The following is an 8,430-nucleotide window of genomic DNA, read 5'->3' as shown; positions in this document are numbered from 1 at the left end:
CTTGTGCGAGTGCTTGGAACGTAAACTGGAGGGAGATTGCAGTGAGAATTTATCGCAAAATGCATTACGTTCTAGTGCACCCACATTCATAGTTAATCTGTTCTGTAGGTACTGTACCGTCAGTATTACAGGTGTAATTGATCGCTGTCTACATCACTTTGCAGTGCACCAAGATTCGTAGTTAATCCCTTCTGTATCCTATATATTAGACCGCCTGTTAACAATGAGTCTGATGCACAGTAAGTCTATGTATAATAGGACAGATTAAAGGAGCAGTAGGTGAACTAGTGCAGTACGCAGCCCTGCAGGGTATTGCAATAGTGAAGTCACAGTTACTTAGGCAAACAAGGGTTGCTCTGGGTTACTCACAGTTTTTTGGAAGACCCTGGGCAGGCGTACAGCAGTGATGGAGAGGCTGGCACAGTGGTCCTCTGGGGCACTCTCGGTGTATAGGGACCAGGCCTGATGGTGGGTGAGGTGCCCTGGATGTTGCAGGTCTTTAATGTGCTGGGGGCGAGGTCCCTTTAAGATTCGTGACGCCAGTGCCTGTAACGGTGGCACACCGATTTGATGATAGGAAAAATTGAGGGACACGTTGTTGTGGTGAACCAAAACTTCCTTTACTGGAAATGGTTAACTTTATACAGTCTAAGTTGAGTTCCACATGGCAGCAGCAGTTATAAGCAGGCTTTCACAATAATGGCAGGTACAATGTACTTTGCAAGATACTCAGAGGGTAAAAACACTTACAGACCAGGCTGCACTTTTCCTCAGAAATCCTGTGCACTACCTCAGAACTCCTTGCTGTCTCAATCCCAAGGCCCGTATGCCCTAATGCTGGCTTTATCCTTGGTCACCAAAAACTTCCTCAGGTATATATTTATCCTTGCTTTCACTAAGATCCTTCTGCCCTTCAGCTCTCTTGTCTGGCTGGAATACTTCTGCTCTGCTCTGCACTTTGCTTTGTGGGAACTGCAGGTTTCTCTCAGGAGGCAACTCTTCCCCTGGTGACAATCTTCTGAGCTAACTCTGGCTCAATATCCTCAGGTAGGCTGGACTGCACTACTAGCCTCCTGGTGGCAACTAGAAGTCTGGTCTATCTAGCTGCATGTCAGAAGACCCCTTCAGCTGTTGCCTAGCTAAAGTCCACACTACTTCTGACTCTACACACCCTTTTCTGAACAGGACCTGACTATTTATATTAGGGGTTCCCTAGCTCCCTCTAGTGTCTAGGAGGAGTAACTACACCCTGAGGCCTGATACACAGATAACAGGGGAAATGCACATACAAACATATAAAAATACATTGAAATGGACTGTTAAATACAAAGCCACTGTTCCACAGGAGGTGGAGAACAATGTGGCCCAATTGACCCTTGTGTAGTGCCCACAATTACCTAGTGGGACACTACACTAGGTAAATGCGCCTATATATTAGACCGCCTGTTGAAAATGAGTCTGACGCACAGAAAGTCTATGTACAACAGAACAGATTAAGTATGAATGGTGCAGCAGTGGAACAAAATGCACAGGTCAATTACACTGAGTCTACACTGTCCCTATCCAATATTCTACAATTAAAAGCTTTATGAAATATTGTCCATAGCGATTACCACATCTGTCCCTATGCTCAGCTAACAGAGAAATGGCAGAGACTGTGCAAGATGAGGCTTTTATAGGGCTGTGACATCACAGGGGATGGCTGATGCACAGCATTACCAGTCCTATTGAGTTCCCATGCTTCTTAATTTCCCTTTATAACGCATGTAGCCAACATTTTAGGAAAAAATGTAATCATAAAATATTGTAATTGTAATCAATGTTGTCTATATCAGATATTGTAATTATTATTATAAGAAACAAATGTATGCCTTTTTCTGTGAGCATATCTCCATATAGCTTGCATAATAACTGTAGCAGCTGGTTTATACTTTAAACATTCCACATTTTTCTACCTATTCTTGTATCTCATTTAACTAACTGAATCTTTTTTTCTTTAATTACTTAAAAGCGTTCAATGACATTAGAATTTTTTTTCTTATTCCCCCCCCCCCCCCCCCCAACAATGAAACTATTGGCTATGTATTTTCTTTGTCACAGCTCAAGATCAATATGGGAACATCTGTAATACCAGACATAAAGAGGTGTTGTTTCTGGATAAGGCAGCTTTTTTTTTTTAAACCATGAGCCCTTTAAATGCTGTTTTGCTCTAAAGTTTACATAAGATGCATGTGCACTGTAAATGTACTGTACTGTACCTTACTTGGTAAGAGGTATCTGGGACTTTTCCACTGTATTTTACACTTCATACTAATCAGAGGCTGTGATAACTCATAATGGAGGAGAGAGTAGATATTTCAATATTATATGCAAATCTTTACTTGCTATGGATTGATTTATCCTGTGAAATGCTGGCATTGTGTTCTACTTAGCTTTTAGCATTATGATAATTCCAGTTTCTTCTCTACGCCTCTGGATATACTTGTTAAAGCATGTGGGAACCCACTAGATGCTGCATGTCTATGTTTTTCTAAATCTTCAATGTGTCCATGGAAATTACCTTTACTCATGCAACATATTCTGGCTATAAGCTACATTAAATAGGTTGTCCTTCAAAAAATAACTGAGCGTTACTTACCTGACAGTTCCTATGCCGCTGCTCTTGTTGCTCTCCCAGATTAGCTTTGTTTAACCAGCTGCAGTGGTGATGTCACATGGATAACAAATGACTACTGCAGCCAATCGCTGGCATCAGAGGTGTTGTTGCCATGGCATCACCGCTACAGCCAGGTAAGTGGAAACCAGAGTGGTGGCATAGGATCTGCCAGGTAAGTAATGTTCAGTTCTTTTTTTGCAGGATGATCCCATCTGTTTTCTGGCTTGTTCCTGAAACTGGAAAACCCTACTACATTAAGTATTTCTTCACTGTTACCCTTAAAAATTAATGTAAAAATTTTGTTTTTGTTCTGGGCCCTGGTAGTGATTTAGACTTAAGGCAACTGACTCTGATATCTTTTTATTTTGTAGATTTTATAGTGAAATTGGCAGAGACAGGAAACAAGCATAACTTTTTTCTTACTCCATACTTCACTTTCTGAATAAAGACCTCTGGTTTAAGTCTTCTGTTCAGGAGTTTTAGAGAAAAGAAACCAATATTTCAGCACGCAAACAACGATTATGGGTCAAGCAATGGCATTAGTGATTACTGCTCCCCATACTGTGAAGAAGATCGCTACATGTAAATGCAGTAGTCTCCTTCACTGACAAGCAGGCACTTGCTGGTGAGGAACGGTTTCTTTGACAATCCTCTGCTCAATTGTCCATTCAGCAGGGGAGTGTCAGGAAGGAACCGCAAGCGCCTGCTCATCAGTGGAGGAGACCGCTGTATTTGCATTCAGCAATCTTATCAACAGTATGTGGAAGAGTGATCACTAATGCCATCACTCTTTTCCATACAGACTCATTTTCCAGCAGCAGAGCTTGATTAGACAGTCAGATCTGCTGCCGGCAATTTAGGTGCCTTCACAAACGATTCATTAACCTGACGAACAAGTCTTTCACTTGTTCTTTAGGGGCACTTTTATACCACCAGATACTAGCCAACGAGGGTTCCTATCAACGCTCGTTAGCAATTATCTAGCGGATTCATGGCCTGTGTAAAGGGCCCTTAAGTTATAGACTCTGACCAATGTTATCTCTCCATAAAAACTATTTAGCACAAAATAAAATTATTGGCCATTGATTGGACAAATGAAAGTCTGTTCCCGATTATTGCCCTCTGTAAATATCTCCGCTAATCAGCTGAAAATGAGCAAACACTTGCTGATGATCATTTGTTGTAATCACATCTCCTTGTGTAAACAGTGAATGTACTACCAACAAATGCAATCAATATAGGGATAAACCATCGTATTAATGATTGCTTGTCCCCATGCAATGCAAATACTGCTACACTTAAAGTAGCACTCCCACAAAAATTCTTATTCTCTGATCTATTAGAAAGGTCCATGATGTGAACTCTAGTGAAGGTAAACTTCTTACCAGTGACTGTATTTGTGAGCTATAGCCTCCCTTCTGATCCTTAGCTGTGTCATGTGACCAAGTCCCCTCCGGCCACCCCTGATATGAACATGGGCGCATTTCATGCGCCGATGCTCTCCCTTGCTGTATTGCGCTGGGCAAGGGTTTTTTGGTTTACTTTAAATTTGATTGTTTTCGGTTGAAGTTTGGTAAAATAGCATACAGTATGTGTGTCATACAATACATAGGGTAGCAGATGATTATATCTCTGATAGCGGTTGAAATAAAAATAAACAATTTTTTTTGGGGGGGGAGAATAGCATATTAGTGTTTCCTACAATACACAGAGTAGCAGATGGTTTACATAGCTAAGTGATAATGTGAAATACTAGGCCAAAATCCGTGTCAGTGCTTCTCCACACAATTGAATTACTTTTTTGGGGTTGAAATAGCATATTAGTGAGTCTTACAATATACAGGGTAGCAGATTGTTTACTTGGTGTGCTGGGGGGGGGGGGGGGTAAATAATTGCATAGTAGATTGACAACTTGTGTTTTACACTAGAATTTCATTTTTTTCAGAATCTACATATTTCAACACACAAAATACATCAAGTCAAAATCTGTTATTGGCGCTGATACTGCATTATTTGCCTACTGTAGTTCCAGAATGTGGGTAGTAGCAGTACCAGCTATCTAGCCAGGAGTAGTATTAGTAGTAGTGTAATTCCTCACAAAGCACATTTTTGGGTAAAATTGGCCAAAGCAGCTGAATCAAATTTTTCAATACTTTGCTCATTTCTAGTTCTAACCAGGAAACAATGTGTACACAGCTTGCCACAGCTTTCAGGGAGCAGACGCCTGCCACCAGCATGTCTGAAAGGGAGGCACCTCTCCACCCTCTCCCCCCTCTCCCCAGAGTCAACCCCCTCCTGCATCTCAACATAGATGTTTTTTTATATGCTGCGCCAGGCTGAGGCCAATCAGAAAGCTGACACCTCCCGTCTCATCACCCAGGTATATGCCTGCAGATGTAGCCGAGCTAAAATTTACTCTGATAAAACATCACAGTGTTATCTCCCTCTTGTGACAAAAGCCATTGAAATACATTTAAAGAGTTAGTTAACTTTTTTGTGCCATTTTTTACTTGTGTTAAAAATCAAGTTTAGCTTGGCTGCATCTGTATGTACCTACACTCTGGTCTGTCACCGGCGCATACCCTGTTCCCTGACCCTATTGATTTCTGGTCAAACAGACTGGAACAGTGGCCTGAACTGGCACCGTATGCCATTTTTCTTCTTTCTTGCCTAGCCTCCAGTGTCATCTAAGAGAGGGTTTTCAATGCAGCAGGGAACGTGGGAGGCTGCATGCCTGCTAGAGCCCCTTCAGCCAGAGGTTCCGAGCCCCTCTGTACAGGCCAGGGATTCCGGATTACAACAGGTTACAGCTGCGTTTTCCAGGTTGTCAGCGCAGCCAATTCAACCAGCTACCACTAGAGGTCAGTGGCACACTACCACAGCAGCTACTATGAGTTACCAGAGGCAGGAGCGTCCCCTGATGCACTTCAGCAGCTCAAGTAGCAAGGAGGACATGGATGCCCTCCTCTAAAGTGTGTCCTTTCTAAATAAAAACAGCGACATTTGGGAGCCACGTCGGGGACTATTCCTGACGGGTGAGGACCTGTTGGCCTTGTGTGTTTTTAACGTTTTCTGTTTCAGGTTGCCTAGTTAGTCCTCACCCTGATTGTCATGCTCTGTTAGGACTCCCCCCATCAGCACTTAACCCCCTCATGTCCAAGTTCAGTGTTTTATCCCCTTTCTCAGGTTACTTGATAACCTTGTGCTCTTAAACATTTTAACCCTTTGGATTACAATTAGCTTTTATCCCTGTGGATTACAATGGACTTTTATCAGTCTCCAGAGGATTCTACAACACTTCCAGGAAAAGGGACTCAAGTTATTGTTGAGCCTCATCTTGCAGTAAAATGTGTACTACTTTTATAAAAAATGTTTTATTGCAACATAAAAGCTTGCACCCAAGGTCAAATGATACCTGAGCTCTTTGTGATTTTCATGCTATTTAACACTATTGCACTTATTGTACCAGTTTACATGTTATGCAACGTTTAAGATAACTTGCCTATTGTGTGTATTCTCCTTCTAGGTGCCACAATGTGAATTTATACACTGTTTATCATGATTGCACTTACCGTTGCACTTAAAAAAGTAGCAATTTACTTAAGTGTGCCTTAACAGCTCTTGTTCTCTTCCTTCTTTATACGGACTGTCTTCATACGGACGTTGTATACTAATGGCCTACACCCGGTGATATATACCCATAGGTACCCAGGGTAGAACCAAGTGGTAAGTCCAGGCAGATCCAGTAACTACACAGGTACCCCCGCTGATTCGGGAATCGTTAGAAGTCCTAGACTGCTCCTTCCCGCTTGTTTTATGTTCAGTATTGTTCCCATCCTGAGGTGTCTCATTTCCAGGAGCGTGAAGGGATTATCATACCCTCCTCCTGTGACATTGCCAGAAGTATACGGAGATGATAAATACCTCCCCTTCTGAGCCTTTTGCCTAAGGTAAGGCGCCTCAAGCCTTAGAGCCATATTTTAGCTTCCCCTCAGTCATCATAGTGATCGTGCTGCAAGCCAAATTTCTCAGGCTATGGTGCAGGGAAGGGAATACAGGATAAAGCCACCCTTCCATTTGCGGGCATTTCATTACACAATGGCGGGATTACGGAGTAAAGACACCCCATGCTTTCTTTGGTGTTTTAGGGCCAGAACATACAAAGTCATTCAGTGATGTTTTGCTTTGTGCAGTATTTAGGTTACCTGGTTATGCCAAGAGAAGGAAACTGGGTGTTGGACACCTTACTCTAGCGGGCAGGAACCTGGGGAAAGCCGTTATGTGTTTTGTCTATGTATGTCATTATATTTAATTCATGCAGCACTTTGTATTTGTTGAGTACCCAGAGCTGGTTCCTTCTTACCCTCCTAAACGTAAGCCGAGGGCGGCTCAACTTAAAGTAAAGGGGAATGTAACATCCCGGAGTTATGTTACCAAACTCTTTTTCCCTGCTTCCACATGTTAAGTGTAATTATATTGTCATTATTGTCATTATATGCATTTTCTGGGCCTGTTTTATGCATTATGCTGCAATTTCCATGTGCACCAGCAGGTGGCAGCAGTATGTAGCAGGTCCTTAGTCAGTTTAGTATTGCTAGACTGGAATAGTACATTCCAGTTTAGCTCCCCTCCCTCTGTGAGCAGAAGTGGACCGGTCCCATGTCCTGTCTCATGGGGAGGAGAAGGAAGTTCTAGTGAGTGTACCAGCCACCCCTGCTTGGGGAAGGTTGTGTTAGTAGGAGCTCCCAGAAAATAGGGATCCCAAATCAGAACCATGTCTCAGTTGAGACCAGAGAACCTTCCCAGCCTGAGTCATCAGCCTCAGCTGGTTGACAAGCAAGCAGCACCTCCAGCCTCCAGGAAGAAGCATTTCCTGTGAGCCAAGCTGTAAATACATATCCAGAGACCAGGAGAAGCCAAATTCCTCCTCAGCTAGTCAGGCCCATACCAAGCAGAAAATAGACAGAGCAGAAGATAGATACCTGCCAGATTCTCCAGGCATATGATAGGAAGCAGAAGAGATATTGATCCCTGCCACATATTGCCAATACCTGCTGGGACCCAAGACTTATGCTGTAACTCATATGGATTTATGCTACATTCAGTAAAGACAAGTTGGAATATATTACCCGTCTGGATCTTATTTACTGCTACAAAGTTCCTCAATTACTCCTACTAGCAACACTCAATTTATTGCAAATGAGCCAGGATCCAGGAGTCCAGCCGTACCAAGGTAGGAGACACCGTTGACATTACACAGAGACATTGTCCCCCTCTGGCATTCCTCACCTGGTACGTGAGTTGCAACACCTTAAAGGGCCCGAGATTATAACCTGCGCACTCTGCAATGGCGTCACGAACAAAAACTATTAACTATACCTACCCCTGACCAAGTCAGTGCATATTATTGCACCAGTGTGCATTAGTCCCAATCTGGCTTACTGCACAGGGAACCGGTGGTCGTGTCCCCTCACTATTATAGGGTTTTCAGGTGTCACACAGTCTTAGGTACATGGGCATACAATTGTCTACCTTTGAGATCCTTGTATGTGCTTAGCAGTCAGGGTGAGCTCTTAGGATTTTATAGGGCTCACCTATAAGGTCCTTAGTGTGGGATCAAGCCAATTATTCATAACTTCCAGCTATCTGCAACATCATCCGTGACATTATAAACCGCCTTTACCGTCTTAAGCATGGATCCGGTTTCAGCCTTGATTGACCGCATGCAAGGTCTTTCACTGGAGGTAGCAGATCTCCGTAAAACTGTGTCTCAG

The sequence above is a fragment of the Bufo gargarizans genome, chromosome 5 (assembly GCF_014858855.1).
Source record: "Bufo gargarizans isolate SCDJY-AF-19 chromosome 5, ASM1485885v1, whole genome shotgun sequence".
In the NCBI taxonomy this organism is placed as follows: Eukaryota; Metazoa; Chordata; class Amphibia; order Anura; family Bufonidae; genus Bufo; species Bufo gargarizans.
The sequence above is the reverse complement of the archived record's forward strand: the minus strand, read 5'-3'. Positions refer to the sequence as shown.